The sequence below is a fragment of the Lonchura striata genome, chromosome 2 (assembly GCF_050655825.1).
Source record: "Lonchura striata isolate lonStrDom1 chromosome 2, ASM5065582v1, whole genome shotgun sequence".
Taxonomy (NCBI): domain Eukaryota; kingdom Metazoa; phylum Chordata; class Aves; order Passeriformes; family Estrildidae; genus Lonchura; species Lonchura striata.
This window is the reverse complement of record NC_140704.1, coordinates 150,324,050-150,347,293: the sequence shown is the minus strand read 5'-3', so window position 1 is coordinate 150,347,293 and position 23,244 is coordinate 150,324,050. Positions and strand designations below refer to the sequence as shown.

Genomic DNA, 23,244 nt, shown 5'->3' with positions numbered 1-23,244 from the left:
GCCGAGAAAAGCTGGACACTCGCCATTGCAGGGGAGGGGATAAGAGCCCCCACTTCTTATGTTCCACCCGCGGCAGGTTTTTCCAAGATTTCAGGGGAAAACTCCAGTGCGCCGCTCCCCCGGCCCCGGTGGGCCCCCCGCGGGCGGGCTGTGACCCGTGCGAGCCTCAGCGGCCCGGCCGCGGCGGCGCTGCTGCGGGCACGGAGAACACAACGAGCCGAGCCGAGCCGAGCCGAGCCGAGCCGAGCCGAGCCGAGCCGAGCCGAGCCGAGCCGAGCCGCTCGAGCAAGCCCATCTCAGCTTTGTAGGCGGCGGCGGCTCCATCGCTGTTTCCACAGTAACGAGTTTTGTTTTAGGGAGAGCCGAGAGCCGCTGAGAGCATCGCGCGTCCGTCCCCGGCCCTGCGGCGGGCAGCGAGCGCTCTTTGCGCTGTTACACAAACAAAAGGGAAACACCGGGCCCAAGGAGCAGGGAACTGTTTTCCAAGCTTCCTCAAAACAGGCTTTAAGTAAGCAGAGTCCTGTGTTAACAAATACCTTAGAATGGAAACTGAGCCAAGATAACTGAAAAGGCTGTTAGTGCCAGAAGGATAAGACACATAAGACCTTAGTGCCAGAAGGATAAGACATATAAGACCTTTCTTCCAGCTTTTGAAATATGAATTAGAAAATTTATCATTGATTTATCAGTTTCTCTATTTGCCAAACTCTCCTAAGAAGGATCCATAGGATTTTTGCAAAAGGAAGAGAATAACAGATAGTTTAGGATGGTTTACTGAATGAATATATATAATATGTACAAATATATACAATAGTATATACACCTAAATTACTTATGGATGTTAGCCATTAAAATTTATTGAGATTAGAGGTGATTGAGGGTAGGCTCTGCCTTTTTATTATATACTTCTGTACATTATGTATAGCAAAATTCTCATCAGCCTGGCTAAACAAGAAGATGCTTGGTCAACAATGCATTAAAGTACCTTAAATGTAATTTTAAACTGAATCAGCTACTTTATAAGAATCTTCTAGGTCAATGAAGTATCAATTCCACAAATAATTTATGTAACATCCTAAATGATCAAATAATTATTCCCAAATGTGGATGTTTGACCTCATCATGATTGTGTTTTTTCTGAGTGCTCTCCTCCTTCCCCCCACCCCAGCATTCAATCAGAGCAGAAGTGAAGAATGTTCAGCTGGCCATGAGTCATCCTAATGGAGACAACTCAGTGAGCCACAGCTCTGAATAGGTGCTGATCACGATACTTCTTGGCAGCAGCAATCTTGTGAATGGTCATTCTGGTATTTTTGTACCAGGTATGAGAGAGGTCCATGTTGGTCACACCTCCAAATTGTTTTGCTGAACTGGGAGCAGTGTTCCCTGCTAATCTTTCAACAAATAGTTGAGGATGAATTCATTGATCTCTGTCAGTAGGAGAGGAAAAAAAAGCCCAAACACAATAATTATACATATCCAAATGGTATTCACAATGATCAAATAATCTTCTCTATAGTAGGGTAAGGAAAAAAAAAGAATACCAAACCAAACAATCAAACAGAACTTCTACATTTTCAGTTTGTCCTGGTGAGGATGAGGTTAACCTGCTGGTGCTTTCCAAATCTCCAAATAAACTTTCAAAAAGCAAGATGACCCCAATGAAAATCCTTCTTTCATCTTGAAAGATATTATTTCACTAAATTCCCTGTACCTAAGGGGTTTGGAGGAAGAAAACTGGCTACTTTCCATTGATGTGTGATGTAACTCCTGCAGATATCTCTGGCAAGCAACACAAATACCCCAGCTAATTAAATTCAGTACTGTCAGTTTGCTCAGCAAAGATAGAAAGCAACAGATCAGATGTAACTTCAGCACCTAAGAGAATTCTAAAGGGCTTCACTGTGTTTTTTATATCTGAATTATAGAGTCTTACTCATTTGTCTACTGAAAAAATTCGGAGAAAACAAGCTCAGCTGGACGTATGGAAGTCAGCCCTGCAGACAGAATATCATGGAACAGATCCCACTGGAAGAAAATTTGAAGCATATGGAAGACAGGGGGGTGATTAGAGACAGCAAGCCTGACTTCACCATGGACAAATTGTGCTTTACTAATCTGCTGGCCTTCTATGATGGAGTGGCTGCATTGGTAGACAGGGGAAGAAGAGTTATGGATGTCATCTGCCTGGAATTTTGTAAGGCTTTTGATATGGTTCCCCAAATCATTCTTTCTGCTAAACTGGACAAATCCAGATTTCGGGACTCAACCGTTCCGTAAATAAGAATTGCTAGAGTGGCTGCATTCAGAGTTGTGGTCAATAGCTCAATGTCCAAGTAGAAACTAATGAGAAGTGGTATTACCACCCAAGGGACTGAATTGGCACCAATACAATCGAATATTATAACATTTCAAATCAAACAACACTGACAGTGGGACTGAGTGCAGCTTCAGAAACTTTGCTGATAACATCACACTGAGAGGTGTAGTTGATTGGTTTGAGGGAAGGGATGGCACCCAGAAGTACTTTAAAAGACTGGGCTCATATGACCCCCAGGAAGTTCCAAAAACCTAAAGGCAAGATCCTGCACCTGGGTCAAGGCAATTATCAGCCCCATTTCAGGCTGGCTGATGAATGGATGGAGAGGTTGCAAAGGGACTTGGGATGTTGGTAGATACAAACTTGGATATAAATTGACAATGTGCACTTGTAGGCAGAAAACCAATAATACCTTGAGTTGCATAAAAACAAATGTGACAACAGGATGAGGGGGGTGATTCTCCTCCTCTGCTCTCATGATACCCCACCTGGAGCACTGCATCCAGCTCAAGCAGACCATGGACCTATTGGAGCATCTGCAGAGAACACAGCATTAGGGGGCTAAAGCTCCTCTCCTATGAAGACAGGCTGAAAGATTTGGGATTATTCAGCTTGGAGAAAAGAAGGCTACAGGAAGACTTTATTGCAGCCTTTCAAGACTTAAACTGGGCCTGTAAGAAAGACCGAGAGGCTTTTTGCAAGGTTCTGTAGTGACAGGAGGAAGGGCAGGGGTTTTAAACTGAAAGAGGGTAGATCCAGACTGGACATAAGAAAGGACAAAAAGGGGTAGTGAGACACTAGAAGAGGTTTCTCAGATAAGCTGTGAATATCCCATTGCTGGAAGTCTTCAAGGTCAGGTGTAATGGGGCTTTAAGCAACCTGATCTAGTGAAGGGTGCCCCTACCCATGTCAAGGTGGTTGGAGTAGATGATATTTAAAGGTCTTTTATTGTCCAAACAATTCTATTAAGTGTTGCTTCAACACATTGGGACTGTATGCACAGTGGAATGGACAGTTTGAGCTGTATGTCTTCATTTTTATCTGATGTAGGTAACCCCTCAGAATGCTGAAAGAAATGATGCAATTCAAAGAGAATGAGGAAAAGGAAAGGGAAAATACCAACACAGAAAATAGTATTTTGAATCTTGTGATATTCTAGTCCAAAAAGTATGACACTTCTGGTCTTCTGTGAACAACTCTGATTACTTTGGGTCAGTCTGTCAAAGATATTTGGCATCCAATTAAATTTACAAATTAGGTGGGTACTGAAGTATTATTAAGATAAATTGCACGTCTTCTCGGCATTTAAGATGTCTCTGAAAAGCCTGGCAAGTACCTATTTGCATAATCAGGAGCCTAAACAGCTTGGAAAATATGCCCTTAACCTCTAAAACAGATTTTGAGAGAACCAAGAGCAGACAGAAATAGTCAAAGAGAACAACTGATAACATGGAAGGGGATATGGATTTTAAGGATAGATGTGATGACAAAACCAAAGTTCTGACTGGTAGAAAAAGTGAGGTTTTATTTAATCTATCAGAATAAATAACCGAAGAAGTAAAGCATAAAACCCAGCACATATAGAAGTTGCTATCTACAGAAACTCTCCCTATTAAAAATTTGCATCTTCTCTTGGAGTGTGTTTGCCACAGTATGTGTAAGATAGTATCTTTCAAAGTAAAACAAACTTCACAGTTTTTATATACATGTTAATCATCACAAATAACAGCTGTGTGGGTTCAAAAAAACAGATCTGCAAAACCAGCTAAATAAACCTCTCACCTTTTGATGTGTATAATAAGCATTACTCTTGCAGCCTGCAAAGGCAATCACAAACTAATGGAGTTAAGGGAAAGGTTCCTCTATGGTTCAGTTACTTCATCTTTGTCAACATTTCTCGTGCTTTGTGAATACTGATATTGGTGTTCAGCACTGACAGAGGTTAGATATGATCTTAATGGACCCTGTCCAGGCTCCTCCAGCTCAGAAAATGTCATGTTTACATGATGGTTTTTGATCTTCTCCTGCTCAGTAACATGAAGGATGCAGCGGAGGGGTAGTGTCAGTCCTGGCTAAGGGGGGTGTTCATTGGGTAGAAGGTGAGGGGGGGAGGCAGAATGGAACAGGAAAATGGATGCAAAGACAACAGGAACATTTTAGAATGGCTGAGATTTATCATCATTGACTTGAATGATTCCCAAATTGCTGAGGTTGAGACAATCTTCCTGAGTGCTGATGTTGATCTGGTTTGCACAAGTGATTTAATGTCTTTATACTTCGGTCACTCTAAGTATACACCATCCACAACACATATATTCTTCTAGCTCCAGCCCAGCCATGAGGTCCAGTCCTGCTCTTGCTCCCTTTGTTCCTCTATTTCTTTTTGTTCACCTATCTACTACACCAGTTCATAGCATTGGTGTTGATCCTTCTTTCTTTCTGTCCATTAGTTTCTTCCCAGTTCTCATCTGCTGCCTAACACACTCAAGGCATGTTAGAGTAGATATTTTTCCCTTTTTGTAAAAAAAAAAAAAAAAAAAAAAAAAAAAAAAAAAATAGAGAAGGTGTCTAATTTTGTGTCCTATTCTCCTGCACTGCAAGAAGCCACTTTTATCTTTTATCCCTTCCCAGAGCAACATAGACAAGAGCATACCTTTCCAAGCTACTCATACCTCCAAGTCAGGACCATAAGGCCCACATTACCTCACTTTGGGCCATTGGGTCATCTAATACAGGCATAGTTTACAGGATGGACATGTTTTTTGATAATTTTAGTACTAAATTAGCATTGAACATGACTTAATAAATCAAGCAGTTTCCTGTCTTCTACAGGAGAAAGGCACTCATGTTTCTTACAATAGATTTAATCATTCAGGATATTTTGATACCAGTTCCAAGATTTCTTGCAATGACACTGGCCCAGTGTAGACTTTCATGTTAAGATTAGTTTTCCTACATTCTAGGTATTTTCACCTAGTATCCCAGCTCTCAAGACCATCTTACCTTTGTTCTTTTAATTGACTGGTCATTTCTAACGCAATGTTTGTATTTCAGGGACTGGCAAAGCAATCTCCAGTTGCACAGAGCTCCTTAATGCAGCAGCACTGCACTTTAGCTCTGAGGACAGCAGCTGAAATAGATGGAGATTATTCTTAAATTCTTCAACAGAGCATTCCCAGAAATACCTGTGTTTACTCCACCAGACTAACTAGAGAAAGCTTAAAAGAAAACCCACTGGCAACAACTTCTACTGCAGGCAGAGGTTGCATTTCTCCATTTAGAAATCTCTTTGTTCTCATTAGTGTAGCTTCATTTCAGGTTGCCTGAGAATGTGAAAGCCACTCACATCTGCAATTGCACAAAAAATCCCTACTGTAGCTTCTTTGAAATCAGAGGTCAGAGCAGATGTTTTCAAGAGAGCTATCAGACAGTGTATAAATTATGGTTTGATTTACAGATCTTGCTGGCACAGTTCTGTCAGTGGCATTACCTTCAGTTATTCCTGCACAATACTTTAGTGTAATAAAACCTAATCCAAAGGCAAAAAAAGAAAAAAAGTCTTCCAGGACATCAAAGCTTTGTCACTGCCATGATAAAATGTAATATCCAGCTTTAACTCACTCTAGATCATTACAATCCAACAAATAACACAGGGAAAAAGCCAGAGAGACAAATACTTGGAGAGAAATAATGCCTTATTACAGATGTGGAAAGATTTTCACTGCCTGTTCCTTTGTCCTTTATAAAAATATATCTCCTGATCCTGATGTTATACATTTATATTGGGAGTCATCTGAACACTGAGGTCCTGGCTATAATATGTAAATACAGATACTATGGGAACGTGAAGATCTCCTACACAGGTCTTTAGGTTTTTGTTTTGTTTAAAGTATTTTTATGAAAAATCACCCAAACATGTCTCTTTTCAATATTTTAGTAGGACAGAGAGTGTAGAAATGATGCAAGGTATTTACAAACAGAAGTCTGTGTCTAACTCTTTCTCCCAGCCCCATCTCTAACACATTTAAAAAGAAACCCTCAGATATAAAACCATAGTAGGAGCAACTGGCTGAAGTAAAGACAGTCCCTGGGAAAAGGATCATGAAGTCAAGGAAATAGTAGGCCAGATTTTTATCTGTTGTGTGTGTAGTAAAATGTCTTCATTAATGGAAATTAATTATGCATATTTTTTTACCCAGTAGTCGCATCCAATGTGAGTCTCAAGAGCAGATGTTGCTTCCTCTATCTCACTAGAGAAAAAGTCCTTTTTCTGCTCCTGGATAGATAATGTAAAGATCTTCAATGGAAAAAAAGGGAAATGGATGAGAACATTTAAACAAATATGTGATAAAGACAAGGTACATAATTTTATTTGTGGTGATAGCACCACTGTCTGCAAACCATCCCATAGCTGCTGAGTGAACAGCTGGATCAGCATTCTGAAACTAGGAGAGAGAGAGATTTACCCAAACTTTTCTGAACAAACCTGCATATGACAGAGAATTTTTTTTTTTTTATTTTGTCAAAATTAATGCTTGGTGTAAACTGAAAATATTCCAGTTCCCACAGATCTGGAGGTAAGCTTCCCGGGGTCAAGATTACAAAAATGCCTTCACACAGACAGATGTCAGAGTTGGATTGGAGGTCCAGTCCCCCCAATTCTCTTTCCACAGACAGTTCCAGCCAAGGTCATGTTCACAGTGACCATTTAGCAAGTGAGCAGAGTGAATAAAACTGGGTTCTGGTGGGCAGTTTAACTCTGTGGCAGGTTGCCCCTTCTCTGGCTTTTAATTCCTTCGCCTGAAATTAATGCTGTAGTAAAAATGACTGTGACCTATCTCTCCTCATCCTTAAGAGGAGGCCATGAGTCCCAGGTGGTTTCAGGAGCTTTTGAGTTTCTTTTACCTAGCTCCCTAAAAACAATACTTGATATCTGATTTTTTAAAGAATTATTTACTTGTGCCTCAGGAGAGCCCACCCTATTTGCAATTCCTTTCTGTTCCACTCAGGCGTGCTGGCAAATGGGGAGTCCGAACGCTCGGAGCAAAGGTCAGTGAAGCATCTGCTCTCCCAGTCTTGTTATTACCAGTATGCTCTTGCCCAGCTTCTGTTGTTCCGGAAATCTTTCAAGCATATAATGGGTAAAGTTGCCTCATATCTAAACCTTCAGCTCCAGCTGACACCTCAGTAATTTGTTTCCCATAGCAACTCATTTGGGATTCTTGACCTTGATGGAATGGCTAATGCAGCCATGTGGCCAACTCAGCTTCAGAGCTTGTGAGCAAACCACAACAAGTGCATTTGTTTTTGTGTTTCGTGCCTTCATTTTATTAACCCTGGTTTGTTCTGGTTTCAGCAACAGTGCCCCATAGCAAAAGCTTTCTCTCAGATCTCTTAGTTTTAAAAAGATACACATTTCTTGTTTTAACAGGTAGATATAGAATCAGACACTGAGGGCACCTGCATTTTCTCAAGGCTAGATGGAATCAGGGTGTTTCTGGTTTAATTCCAGCATCTCTGATAAGTTCCTTATGAGCACCATTGCTTACTTTGCAGAGGCAAGACAAGAGCCAAGCAACTCCAGAACACAGTTAAATGTATTTCTGAAGATGGCTGTAGTATAAATCAGCAGGATGAAGGTCACATTTTCTTTTATTCCTTTATAAGAAAGTCTATCAACTATATAATTAAGGAAGCAGTTTCTTATTGTCAATTTCTGAATGCCTTAAATAAGCCATGATTATAAAAATACATTTCCTAAATTAACATTTTGCCCTTTTTTTAAAGTAGATAATGTTTTTAGGATTTGTAAAAAAATATATATTTATGAGTAAAATGTTCTTTATTTTTTTCCTGAAAAACAGGAGCAACAGAAAATTGAAAAAAAAAAGAACAATTTTGACAGAAGATCAGAAAATTTCTATTTAGAAATGCTTTAAGTGAACTCATGAGCCAGTCAGTCCACTAGACTCCAGCTCCTCATGTCATGGAATGAATTTCCTCTTTGACTAAAATAACTAGAATATAGAGATGATAATTTAATATATTATGACAGCCTGGATAAATAGAAGTGTCAGAAAATCATGAACAAAAGAATTTGTCATGGAGTTTGACTCACAAATAGGAAGAGGATATATCAGGTATCATATGTTAAACCTGCATAAAGCAGAGAGACAGCCTCACTAGATTTATTAATTAAAAAAAAAAAAAACTAACCCAAACAACCACAGGTTTTTCTTAATGAGATGCTGTTGAAAAAGAGAGAAAAATATAACTGAAAATATTTCAACACTATGTGTTTGGTGACTCCATTTGAAAAAAAAAAAAAAAACACCTTGTATATTAACCTGATTATAAAGAAAAAGGTATTTTTGATTTAAAAGGAAGGAGAATGCATGTTTGTATGTAGGTGTGTGACAGGGAACATATTTTCTCCTGAGAACTACACCAGGATTTACTAACAGAAAGGGGACTTGGATACTGTAGGGGAAATGAATTTCAGATTCTTTGTTAATGGATGATGACGTAATCAATGGTTAAACTCTGATTCATGCAACTGCTTCACTGTGCAATCCTTAAAATTTCTTATGCTACAAAAGTAGTTGTGAAAAAAAAAAAAAACCCACACAAAAATAGAAGGAAAAAATTGCATAGAACTGAATCCATCATGCAACATCCATCATATCCACAGGATAAAAACAGTGAGCAGCCTGTGAACAATAATTGTAACACAGACTACAGTCAGCAGAACAGCTGGAATGAGAAATCGATTATTCAGCTAGAAAAGACAATGTGCAATTATTAAATTATGAGTAATTAGTATATTCTGGCTTACATTTTGCAAGCCTGCACTTTGAGAAATTCTGTGACTCGGCAAAGAAAGCAACAGAAAGATGTCCTGGGTCTGCCCTGTGCCATTGTTTAGCAAACAAAAGACCCTCAGAGAGCACGGTGCTTTCTGCTTACACAGCTAAGATGCCTATCCAGCCATGCTTGTGAAGCTGGCTTGCAAGTGGAATAACAAAATTCCATCACCTCTGTGCAATAATCTCAATAATATGTACTTAATACATTTCAAGCCAGAGGAAGTAACATTCTTTATACAAAATCATTCACATATATACTGATAGAAAATTAGTAGCAGCAAAAAAACCCATCCTGTATCCTATGTCCTAACTCTTGTCTTGACTACCTCACTCTAGTGCTCCTTCAGTGCTCTCTTTCTTCCAAAATTGTGCATGTGATGTACTGATTCATCAAGGGTGTTAGCTATCTTGGTGTGAACTGAGCCAATGCTTGAGTTTCCTAACTTTACCTCTGGCAAATGAGGTCACCTTACTTTGTCCTTTATTCTGTAGTACACCCCCCTTTTTACTATCACCTACCTATTACTTTTGATTTTAAAAGAAAAAAACCTGAACAGCAATGACTATAAAATAAAAAACCAAATAGCATTTCCTTATTCTTTTCTGGAACCACAAGGCTACCCAGAGTGAGAGAAGGACAATGTCTTTTATACTCACAGCAGATCTTGCACTGCTAGATCAGCTGGGTACAGTTCCACAAATCAGTGCCACATGGAAACGTGCATGTGTTCTGAAAAGCACCATGTCATTTACACAGTTCAAGTGGGTGCAGGTGAAAATTAAACAAACATCAGCTCTAAGCAGCTTCTCGGCTTTCCTTGCATTTAACAGATTGGCCTATGGCGTACAGAAAAGACTATTGTTACTTTTAATCTCCTTTCAGTGTAGGGAGCTACTGTTCTCTCTCCTGCACTGATAACACACAAATTGCTTATCCTCCAAAGCAGCCTTCACCTGACCACCAACTGCACTCTCCTCTTGCCAGGCTTCTGATAATCTCTTCCCACTCGTTTTTCAGTCTGTTGTGTTCAGCTTAAGGCATTTCTGTGGCCCCATACAGATGGAGAATTAAAAAGGGTCCTTTTTTTCCCTTCTGCTGCTCCCCTCCCTGCTTTCCTGTCTATCTGAGAGGTGAAAATACACTGGGGGAAAAAGGAAAGAAAAAGCAGTGATGGTACTAGCATGACAACTAAAGCTCCAATTTCAAATCACATTGTGAAGGTTCACATGTGCTGTGAAATAATTTGAAGGCACAAAGGAGTCCAGATTCTCAGTAGTAGAACCTGGTGATTCTCAAAATCTGCCACCATGGCTCCTGGCTTGTTCAGCTGAAGCCATTTGGCAACAGCTAATATATAACTTTCTGAAAATACAAGTGTCCTCTCTTTCTTTAACTCTGGTCACCACATAAGTCCATGCGAAATCCTTATCCTGAATGCTGTGTAGACATCTTCTGATAAAAACAACATAAAAAAAAAGGACAACAAAAAAAAATTGAAAATATATGTAACAAAAAGTAATAAAAAAATAAAAATTAAAAATAAAAATATTATTTCCAAACAAAAAAGACAATTAAAACATGATATGGAAAATTGCAGGAAAACAAGAAAAATAAGGGTTTTTTTTTTCTTTAATACGTAAAAAGAAACTAGAAACCAAAAAAAAATATTGAAAAAAAATTTACTAAAAGAAAATATATGGAATTTAATTTTTTCCCCATGTAATTAAAGAGAATTAAATAATTGGAGTGGGAAGAAATTATATGCTTTTTACTTAGAGGAACTAAATCACAGTAAAATCTTGCCAGGCAAGTTTGATTTACAAGTTCTGTTGAAACTCATGTGGCTTTCTTAATATTAAATATTGCTTAACATTAGGTATTCCATCTCTGTCTCGTGATGAGCACACAGTGAAAGTCATCAAGACCGCTGCTGAATTAAATGGACTCTTCAGAAACTCTGATGCTGCAGAGAAGGGTCCCAAGTTCAGATCCTCAGGACTCACTCCCTGCTCTCCTGTGGAAACTTTTTAGCTGGAAGTCAGGATCAGCGAGGCGCAGGCAGGAGCTTCTCTGCCGCTCTGGCACAGCAAAGAACGAGTCTAAGGACAAGTCAAAGGAATGATGTTAAGAATGGCTGAGCTGTGTGCAGGATGAGAAGCAAAGGGACCTCAGAGGGGCGGCTGCCAGGCCAGGCAGAGCTGATCGGTGTTCCCAGAGCCCCGCGCTGCTCTCTGCCCCTGCAGTTACCACGAGTGTGTGCCAAGGCTGGCTCGGAGTGAAGGAGGAGTGTGGAGTGTGCCTCGTCCCCCGAGCTGCGGTGTGGGCTGTGGAAAGCCTTCTGTGGGAGATGATTCATCCTGACACCTATGTTAGCATGATAATATGTTTTTCCAGAAGTGTCCCAAGCACTTTACCATGTGCCAATCCCATTCCTTGGGAAGATTTCAAACAAACTGAGTCAGACAAATTTCAGTCATATTTCCCTGGTTTCTAGGGAAATATGACAAGGTCAGGGCAGTGATATCCTGTCACTGAGGAGTGGATAGGGCATGACTGAAGTAAGTTTGCATTTATATTCCTCTGTCTGGGCACACAGATGGAAGGGAGTGGGAAATTCTCTTGTGTTTGTTCTTTGTGAGTCAGACTGATCCCAGAGCAATCCACCTCTCTCCTGAATGGATCTTTGGCACCTCCTAAATTCTTTCTCTGTTACCTTGGGGTCCTGTGCCTGCAAAGTTGCCATCAGGCACTATCAGACTGGGGAGTGGGAAGAGGCAGTCCAGGGGTGAGATGGACAGGACAAGAGTGATGTCCTCACATCCTACATTACATAAACAGAATTACACCGCTTTCCTGTTATCTGTGTGTAGTGGTTTGCAACAGCACCTGCTCCAAATGATGTGGCTGCTCTTTAGATGAGAGAAAAATATGCACTTGGCACCAGCAATGGTCATGGACATCAGTTTCCAGGATTCGCTATAGTGCAGATTTCCAGGGAATTATATCACTGCTACCCCTCATGAGACAGCTTGGCTGGTCTCTGGGCATACTTAAACCACTCAGCAACTCAGATCTATCCTTCACCTGCAGTGTCAGAGCCACCTGAAAGGAACACCTGGTTTCTGGAAGCCAAAGCAAGGTGGGTGTAAGAGTTCTGTTGTGACAGGAGGAGGGTTGGGTGTAGCCTCATGTCTTACAAAAACTAGAGCTGGACCTAGGATTGCTGGAAATTTCAAACAACATGAATATCCTGGTGATGACCAGAAGGGATAAGCACCTTGTTCCTGAGTTTTCAAAACTCAAGGCAGAAGGATGACATATAAGAGTTGGTTGTGTTCTGACATAAGATTACCTGGCCAGAGCATGGTGCTAAGGTCACAGGTTTGATCTCTGTATGGGCCATTCACTTGGGCATAAGAGTTGGACTTGATGGGGCCCTTCCAACTGAGTTGTGTGATTCTGACACACAGTCAACTTGAGCAGTTCTAGTCTAGAGCTGCCATCTGAAACGAACTGAAGAGCATGGTGAGGGCCAGGGCTGGATGCCCTCATTTCTTTTTGACCATCCTCCAGAAGCTGCAGCAGCGTTGCTAACCAAAGGGTACTACTGCCAAAAGGGTGAAAATTTAGCCTCATGTCCAAAATTTGTTGCAATTCCCTATTTTTTAAAAAATCTATTTGCTTTCAGCTACCAGGCATCCTTGTAGTCACCCAAAACCTGCCCATGCAAACCCACTAAAACCAGCACTGTTGCTCCCTTAAATACTGCACTTGGCAGCAGCCTGCCATACAAATTCATGTTGATGTGACAATTTAGAGTGCAAAAGTGAATCACAAGCATCAGAATGATGCATTTAAATAGAGGTGATATTAGACAAATGTCTGTACTGCATTTCCTAATGAGGAGGTAGTTTGGATTTAAATAGTCTCCCTAGTTTTGGGCTCAAGTACTTTAAAACCAGAGTTTAAAACCAGAGACATGTTCTATGTAAATATGTTGGTCAAAGACTAATTCTACTGAGAAAGGAAATAGTGAGATAATTATGGAAAGTCAATAGGCAATTTTAAGAGTCATAATAGTTTCAATAAGCTTTTTAGACAAATTTAAAAAACTCAAATATAAATCTAAAAAAGGAATTTGGCATTTTTGCCTGCTTTTGAATAAAGTAGTTTGAAGTGATTTTGTCTTCATTTTTAAATATCCAAAAGTTGTAGAAAGCTAAAATAACATCTAGTATTTTACACCGGGATTAAGCAAAAATTTTATCTCTTCCAAGAGAATTTGTTTTTTCCAGATTTTGGGTCACAAAATGTTTATCCAGAACAATTTTTTGTGCATATTATTCATTCTATGGGGGAGTGAGGAGGGAGCAAGGGGTTTGTGAGTCTACTCATTGTGAACAATTACTTGTGTAATAATACATTTTGGTGAATTTATTATTCTATATAGCTAGCAGAACAGATACTCTTCCCGCTGGTATCCCATGATGGATGCATGGGAACAGCTCAAAGCTGCATCAGAGGAGGGTCAGTCTTGACATTAGGAAGCTTTTATTCACAGAGAAGTTGGCCAAACACTGAAGCAAGTTTCCTAGAGGTGTGGTCAATGCCCAAAGCCTGTCAGTGTTTAGAGGCATCTGGACAATTCCCTTATCAACCTGCTTTATCTTTTGACCAGACCTGAATAGGTCAGGCAGTTGGACTCATCAAGAGGATGATTGTCTTTCCAACTAATCTCAACTATTCTATTCTATTCTATTCTATTCTATTCTATTCTATTCTATTCTATTCTAAATTTTCATTTTCTACTGTGACTGTTTCCATGGACTTACTAAGAATGTACATTTCTACAAACTATTTCATGCACAAAATTCGACCAAGTTCATCAGCATCATTTAGTTCAGAACAGTGGCCTTTAGGGAGTAATATCCTAATGATTCAACAGTGTCAGAATATTACAGACCATGTGTTTTTTCTAAAAGAAAGAGCCTATATGTGTATATTTTTCTTGTGTATTTTTGAGATATATCTACTGCTTGTGGCAAAATGAAATAGGCCATCTATTTAGTTTTAATTTTGTGATTATATGAAGGATATGAAAAAGGATGGAGTGCTAATTTATTATTCTAAGCACTTTTGTTGATGACATACAGGTTGCTAAAAAAGCTGGAAAGTCAGATCAGTTTTATAAGCAATTAAATGGGGTCTGTTGAAAGGTAATTAATTTTATGGAAAAGGTAAAGCAAGGTGGTGCTATAATATTCCTTTATCTCTGATGATAGGAGGAAAAGATAGTTCACTGAATATTAAATGTTTCTGAGTGTTCAGGTTCCATAGCATTATTTATATTTCAGGTCTGTTGACTGTTTTGCTATTAAATATGGATGGTTAAGTGTGCAATTTATTCACACTCTGATAGATATTTTATATACCATGGTCTTGATAAAAATTAGCTATTCATTTAATAGACAGAGGCTATCTTGTGCTCATTAGCAATGTGACCAGCAATGTATCAGGGACAGCAAATCTCCCTCTGATTTCCAGAGAAGATGAGGGAAGAAAAGACCGATAATGAGCCAGAGTTGGTTTTCTTAAACACTGAATGTGGAAAACTTGAGAATGCAGTTAATTACTTTCACAAAATATAACTGGGATATTCTGCGAGATGTGTAATTATATTATACTCTCAGAGCAGTAAAAGTCAGAAACAAATATGAGAGAAAACTCTGTTCTGAGCAAGACCAGGAAAAATAGATCTAGAAGTGTTTTGTTGCAACCTTACATCCAGCTTTAAGGTTTACATATAAGGAAATTTTGAAAACTTGCAGTAGACAATTATGAACATATGCATTCTTTCAAACAGTCATTATCAAACATACTCTTTCTTCAAAAACTAAGATATTGTAGGTGTTGGTACATGTGTAGCCTGAGCAGCCACATTTGTTTGAGAATATTGTTAAATTTGGTATCTTAAACAGATTTTCTATGGAAAAAAAATCACAACTTTAATTAACTGTTACATAAGAAAAGGATGACAAATCATATAAATCACTTTATTTTTGCTATGTCTGTCAAAAGGTGTAAAGGTGCATTGTAGGCTGAATTAATGCTCTTTATTTGTAACATCAGTCAGGGAAAACAGAGAAAAATTATGTTCCTAATCAATATTAATTCTATTTTTTTTTTCCTTTTAAGGAGTTGTTTCATATTTGTTTCCATCATGATCTTTTAAGATTTTTATTGTTTTTCACTGTGGGGACTTTCTATGTCTGTTATTAATCCTACTGATTCCTTTAATTCTTCCTTGTTTTGAATTGTCCTTCTGAAGAAATGTTCCTCCAATGCCACATAGTACCTTAGATGAGATCACACGGGACAAGCCACTATGCAGAGCACAGACAGGAACTACAAAATTATTTGAAATACTACAACCTTATTCTTTGTGCATTCCAATATAAACTTTTTCACTGCAGCTGAACATGGTGGAGAGATTTTTGGAAAAGCCTTTGCTCCTTTCTTCATCCACTGCTGCTAGTCTTGAATGCTGCAAAGTTTGAAAAGTGATTTAAGAGGTCCTTATGCTTTATTACTTTAATTTTTTTTCAGCACAAAATTTCATTTGCTATTTAATCACTCATTTATGTAAGATGAAGTCTCTCGGAAGCTCATCAACAGGATCTTTGTCCTTGAGTAAGGTTGTAGGAATAATTAATATTTTGGTCTAGCTGCTAAACAAAAACAGATTAGCATTTAAAGAAGCATATAAATGTTTCATTGTTTCTTTCCAAAATGAAAGCCTGGGTTGAGTAGATTACTGTAGTTGACAATACTCTCATGGAATCTCAAATTAAATACTCCAATGCCCACATATTTTGAGGAGTCAAATCCATAAAACCTTAGCTACCCAAAACTTCTGGGAGACGTTCACCAACAGAGCTTCCAACAGTTCACATTTTGTCAGAGCCTAATGGTTAAAGTATTTAAATAATTGAACTTTCTCAGAGGAAAATAGAATAATTATAGTATTTCATCTCTTTATGGCATGTTCTAACTACTGGTTTTGATCAGTTTTACTAGAACTGATGGTCTAGTTCTTCAGACATTTTTTTCCAGTGTGATATGATCTACATTGGACACTGCAGTTGTGAAGAAAATCAGAAATTGTTTTGGCAAAATAACTCTTCTTGTCATACATTCTCCTGTGCTTCTTTTCTTTTTTTACCTTCCTATCACCTTCACCTTTCTCTAACTTGTCACCTGTGAGGGTAATTACTAAATAAACTGAGCAAAAGCCAGGGAAGTTAATTTTTAAGTCCTTTCTATATTGAAAAATTGCTCTTTTATCCTGGTTTTCCCACTCTTTAACCCAGCTCATTGCTTTATCATAGTGTCACAGCTTAAAATGTTTTATAACATATATCTTCAAAAGTCTTATCTAAATAATTTCTCTTTACTTATTCATTAAGTAAAATTAATCTTATGCTAAGTGAAATAAAGTAAATAAATAAAAAACAATCCTTGGGCCATCTCTAATTTAAGGGCTATTTCAAGAAAATAGGAGAAATTCAATGATCACTGGGCCCTGTGATTGCTAGATACTGGTGGAAAAAGGGTTATTTATTTTCATGCATGAATTTCCATGATCCATCTGTTTCACTGCATGAAGATTATTACATTTTGAAAAATGCAAATAAACATTTAAGACCTTTAATAGTTATTTGCCTGTTTATTTCAAAGGCAAATGGTGGTAGTTAGGAAGGTTCACATTTGCTGTATACATGATGGTTTACATGCAATTCACTTCTGTCAATGACTTTAATGATGTCAGAGGGGTTGTATGCAGACAAGAAAAGTTTATGGGACCAGGACCAAAAGTCCTGAATCTTGATTCTTTCAAGACCAGTCCTGTAAAAGCTCAGAGTGTTTCTAATCTAGGGTATTTCCAGAGTGTATGAAATATACACTGAAAAATCTGAGATATCCATAAGGTGCTAGCTGTCACTTTTGATTTAGAAGAGCAGCTTGAGTGCTCCATGAAGTGCTTTTCTCTTGTAATGCAGAAGTTAGAGCAGTGACCCAGGGTGGGAGACATCCACCTTCCTCTTTCTACTTTGTTAAATGGAACTAATTCCCACTTCCCTCAGCTCCAAGGTAATACCCAGTGGTAGTGCCTGAGGGAAGATGAGCCCTCCACCTCTTATCATGCCACTTCCTGGCAGAGCTTGAGAAAGTCCAAGATCAATGGATTTAAATACCTTGAGGAAGAATTGACTGTTTGCTAGCTGGCATTCACATGAAAGAGCAACAATTTGTTTATGTCCAAAATAAAAAGGAAAATAAAAATGAAAATAAGAACTAGAAATGCAAGGAAAACATTTAGAGGGCAATTGGCTCAGTTGTGAATGGGAAGGAATTTCTCAGTACTATCCATGTGTGCCTGCCACCTCTTTGGGAGTACAGGACGAGGCTTGCCTAACAGCAGCTTCATCCCATAATCAGGGAGATTGTTAAAAGATACCTATCCAAATCTTGCTGTCAGCTATGATTCATGACCTTTGATACAGTAGGTAAATGAAGAGAAAGTGAGATTTATTTAATGCTATATAACAAGCCTTGGGGTTAGAAGTCCAAGCTCTCTGACACAGTCAGCCTTAGTCATTAGAAGGAAGTTATTTCAGTAATGAATTATTACAACCCTGGGAGTACTTTGGTCATGGTTCATCACCATGGTACACTGAGGACCTTAATAGTGTCTTACAATGTCAATATGTGCTTTATTTAAGGTTTGTATCATTTTAGCCAGTCAGAAAGGATAAAACTCACCCCTGTGCAGCAGGTCAGAACATGGCCTATTCATCTTGCTAGTCCCACAAGAGTCCTCAAAATGCTCTTTTAAGTGAGATGGAAGTGACACATAAAGCTTCTCTGAGGTCTTTTGCACACAGATGGATTTCAGCTGTGAATAGGAAGTCACCAATTTGCAAATAAGTTATTTGATGGCAAATTCTGCCATTCATCAGGTTTGCTAAATTACAAGTATAATTCCTCTAGCCTTATCTACAATATCTGAATCTTTTCTTTCAGTATAGTTTTGGGCAAGCAACTTTCATGGAAAATAATGGCAGAAAAAAATAGTAAGAATGGAGCAAGGAATGATTTAGATTAAATATTTTGGCTTCACTTTAGGCCAAAATATTCAATATCAGGCATCCATTTTCTGGAAGATGGCCAGAAAATTAAATTTCTATTAACTGCTTAAAGCCATTATAGCTTCCTCACTCTTTCTAAGATTTATGCCAAAATTTGCCTTTGAACACTTCTAACCTCTCACATTGGTGCTTATTCCAGTTCCTAATACCATCAACACAGTTTCTGTTAAGAGCCAATCTAGGCTGTGGTGCTGCAGCATCCTGAAATGACACAGGGGGATTGCAATGTCACATCTCTCAGGGACCACTGAGCAACCTTGTGGTCAGGAACGAATCCTGCTGGAGGAGCTGCTAAAGTGTCAGTTGAAAAATAACTGAGAATTGTGAAAGAGTGAAAAATACCGAAAGCCTTTTTCTCTTTCTATGTGGTTATCATAGATTATGTCTGTAAGATTACCTCTGGAAGATATGGTAAAAGAAAAAAAAAAGACATTTTATTTTTAAAAAAGGCTCTTTTTTGTCATTCAGAAGAGTTGAATCACCCTTAACACAGAATTCAGAAGACCAAAAAATTGTATTTATTTATTTATTTATTTATTTATTTATAGCATAGAAAAGAAGCGCCCGTACAAGCTTCTGGCTCCAAATTGAGAGGAACTCAGGACAGGTATTATTTTTTTTTACTTGGTGCAAGCACCCACATGTGTGCACGCAAATTTCATCCTTCTCTTGTCATCCAGCACAGAGGAGATGTGAACTGACTTCCATCAGCAGCTTTTGAACTTTGAAATTTTCTTTTAGCCCTATGATATGTATGTATGAAACATCAGTTTCATCATGAATGATGAAACTTTTGATGAATTGCTTCCCAATTAGGCCTATGAGCAACAGGCAGAAGCATGAACAAAAAGCTCTGCTGGCAGAAGCAGGAGGAGCAATTCCACCAAGGAATTTCATCCTTTACATGCCATATTGGATGAAAGCCTTACCAAGGTCTGCAGAAAATGGATCAAACACCAGTCACTCATCTAAATGGTCTCTTATGGCTCCCTTCATCCACACATGGCACATAATGAAAACAGGCACTGTAACTTACTCTCTCAAGGTCCTACTTGGCCCAAATTGCAAAACCTACAGACTGCTTGTTATCCAATCTTTGATTAAAAATCAGGATTTGGATCCCAGCGAGACCTCAGCTTGTTATTCTGTAATAATAATAATAATGAAATAATCTTCTGCATTAAAAAAAAAAATTAGCCTTGATTGTGTAAAGATGTCCCCAAAACCCAGGGAGGTATTTTATTATCCAGATTTTAGAAGCAGTAGTAATTTCATCACATTCCTTCTAATCCTCCATTACAAAGTGATGCGTGAAAAAAAGTGCAATCAGATCATAGAATCATAGAATGTGGTGAGTTGAAAGGGACCCATCAGGATCATTAAGCCCAACTCCTGCTCCTGTGTAGGACACCCCAAGAATCCCACCATGTATCTGAGGGTATTGTCCAAACACTTGAGCTCTTTCAGGTTTGGTGCTGTGATCACTTCCCTGAGGAGCATCTTGCAGGGCCCAACCACCCTCTGGGGAAAAGTTTCCCTGGTTTCTAACCTAAACCTCCCCAGACTCCATGCTGTTTTCTCAAGGCAGTGGTCACTAGAGTGGAGAGATCAGTGTCTGTCCCTCTGCTCCCCTCATGAGGATGTTGCAGACCACAATGAGATCTCCTCAGTCTCCTCCAGGCTGATCAGATGATGATTTCAGCCACAGAAAATTATTTCAGTCACATCTCGTATGGCTTCTCCTCCAGATCCTTCACCATCTTCATGGTCTTCCTTTAGACACTCTTTAATGGCTTAAGGTCTTTATATTGTGGCACCCAAAACTGCCCCCAGCACTGGAAGTGAGGCCACCCTAGTGCAGAGCAGAGTGGGACAGTCCCCTGCTTGCCTGGCTGGGGATGCTGTGCCTGATGTCCCAGGACAGGGTTGGCCCCTCCTGGCTCCAGGGCTCTGCTGACTCAGGTTCAATTTGGCATCAGCCAGGATCCCAGGCCCTTTCCTCAGCACTGCCCAGTCTGTCTGTACATCCAGGGCTCTCCATCCCACCTGCAGGATCAACACTTGCCTTTAATCTCCACACTGTTGGTGAGTGCCCATTTCTCTGATTTGTCAAGGTCTCTCTGCAGAGCCTCCTTGCCCTCAGGGGACTCGACTGCTCCTCTGAATTTATTGTTGTCAGTAAACTCACTTAGTATTCCTTTGAGATACAGATCCAGTGTTAAAGTAGATGCTGAAGATAGCTGGGCCAAGGATCTGAAATATGCCTTCTACCATCTTAATTTTCCCAGTCAAAATTTTACATATTGACTTTAATTTAGGAGGAATTATCTCTTGGAATGCCCCCAAATCTTGTTGCACAGCTTTTGTCATCTCTCTCTGAAACACTTCCTGTTTGTTACAGCTGTTCCCTGGTGCTGAAATACTGCAGCATTTGATTCCTTTACCTAATATTGTTACGATTCAAAGTCCCCTAAGATTTAGATGTTTAAATACAAAATGTTGTAGTCCAAGCCCATCTCACATAAACTGTTATTGATAAAACCACAGTCACACACATCTGACTGTCACTCAGGTGTTTATGAAGGCAGAAATAAAAATCCCATTCCACCTCACTGTTAATCAATCTTTGTCACTTCACCAAGTTCTTTTATCTGATAAGCTCCCCTGTGGCTAGGAGAAAGGAAAAAAAGAATCCTGTAAATGGAAGTCCTGCAGACCAAACCAGCAGACCGAAGGAAATGGGAATACAGCTGCATCTGGCAGCTGCTGCTCTTCAGGCCACCACAGATCATGCAGGAGGTGTGCCGGCCCTTTATCCAACACCTCAGCTGCTCTCCTCTGGAGCCACCAGATCTTGGAGCCAAAGGTGTCCTTTTGTTTCTTCAAACCATGGTATTCCACAATCCAGATTTATGTCTTTCCTTGCCCTTCTCACCACCCCCCTGAGCCAATCCTCACTGTCAGCACTGTCACAGGGACAATCCCTGCTGGCTCTCTCTGCCAGCAGACCCAGACTAAGGGGGTGAGCCAGGAAGGTGATAATCCATCAAGGTGGCCCAGGCAATATTCCCATTAAAGGCTCCTCTGTTTTTTGACAAATCTGAATTATAACCCAGAGGCTGCCCTCTCTGTTGTGATGCTCAAGACAGCCTGCACTCCAACTCAGGCTCCCTGTGGTCACTGCCAGGGTTTGCTCAAGTCCTGTGCTTAGCTGAGGTCATCTCTGTGTTCCTGACAGGAAAACAAGGGCATACTCTGGATACAGGGACATGGACTGGGAGTGGGCAGCACCCTGAGATGCCCAGTTGGTGGCTGGGCAGACACAGTCAGGAAAGAATCTTTTCATGCAGTGTCCAGAGGCATTGTTGGCTCTTTTCCCTCTCTCCACATGATGGTGAGGTCGAGTCATTCAATACCAATGTGTTCCCAACAGGGAGGAATAGGCCTTGGATGGTGCTGGGGGTTTTGCTAGCTCTCATACAACTCATCTTCTGGTGCTGATGTGAGGACTCACCTTGCAGCAGAAGAGAGGAGTGGAGGAAAATGAGGCTCCTTTGGAGCCTGGCAGAGACAATAACTAGACAGAATGCCTCTATGCCTCTAAGATCTTCAAACACAAATAAGATATATTGTACCAAATGCAAACTTGCTAATTTCTTCTAGGATGCTGCCATGAAGATAGACAGAGTTCAACAACAAGGAAATTATATGAGTAAAAAGAAGCAGGAGTATAGGAATAACATTTTTTAAAAGTGTAAAGAGATGGTCTGCTGGCCAGCAAGTGCATGGAACAGGAAACCATTGACAGAAAAACCTCATTCTTCAAAAGAATGTATATGAGCTTTGTAGGGAAAACTTTCTGAGTGCATCTGATACAAAATATTCTACGGTCACACACTGAGTTTATAATAAGGGAACTGCAAAGGTGAGGAGAAAAGGTAAGAGGATTGTTTTGGGATGTACCATGAGGGAAAAAACAGTGTAAGCCCAGTCCGTGTGACTCACACTCAGAGTTTACATTGTCTCTTTATGGTGCAGTGAGTGTGTCACTGCCTGTGCTTTTCTGTGGGAATTGCAACAGCACCGGATTGGACACGGTTGGCCCAAAGTGCCCCGTTCAGCAATTTTGTCAGAATGGCTCCTGCTGGGCTAGCAAATGTTGTTTTAACATGCAGGAGACTGTGACAATGCATAATGGCATTTGAGACACTGCTGTGCAAGTGATTATTTTAGGGTTTTTTTCATGAAAAGCCCAGATGGAGACTGAGAGCCAGTGTTTTCCAGGTAGACACATGACTCAGAGCAAGAAGGGGTTTGTGATAAAGCCGTGAACTTTTGGTCTCCTGACACTGAGTGTTCCAGTCTGAGAGAGGGAGGGGGGTGCCAGCATTGCTCAGGGCAGATGGGGACAGCTGGTGACTTGACCAGCACCCACACACCCAACATAAGAAATATCAATATTCACTATAGCCCTCAAAGGCCTGGGGTTGTGTGACAACATCTCGAATTTAAGTACTTATAAACCCCTTTGAAATGGGCAATATGTAAATTGTATAAATATCATTTTGGTCATTGAATAGTTGGGAAAGATTAATGTCATGATGCTGTTGTTTGTTACCAGGATGGATATAATCTCTGCCTGCTGGTGCCATTTACCTCTGTTTTGGTCCTGCCAGACATAGATTTCATTCTACATACACTCTTCATCAACTGTTTGGAAGGTCAAGTATAGAGATTTAGAAGAATAATAGCTGCTCTTTGGAGCATTTTTCTTCTCATTGAAATGATATTTTAAATTTTTTATTGCACACTAGATTGATTCTGCTCAACAATTCTAGACCAAAATAT

The 23,244-nt window shown here is 39.7% G+C and overlaps 1 long non-coding RNA gene across 1 annotated transcript in view; it reads left to right on the top strand.

Moving 5' to 3' along the window:
- The window catches only part of LOC146768483 (uncharacterized), a 29,413-nt gene extending 7,434 nt beyond the window's left edge, over positions 1-21,979 (top strand). The window contains exon 3 of the long non-coding RNA XR_014953119.1: positions 1,929-21,979. This is a non-coding gene — a long non-coding RNA (uncharacterized LOC146768483). The remainder of the gene's footprint in view (positions 1-1,928) is intronic.
- The last annotated feature ends 1,265 nt before the right edge of the window (positions 21,980-23,244 follow it).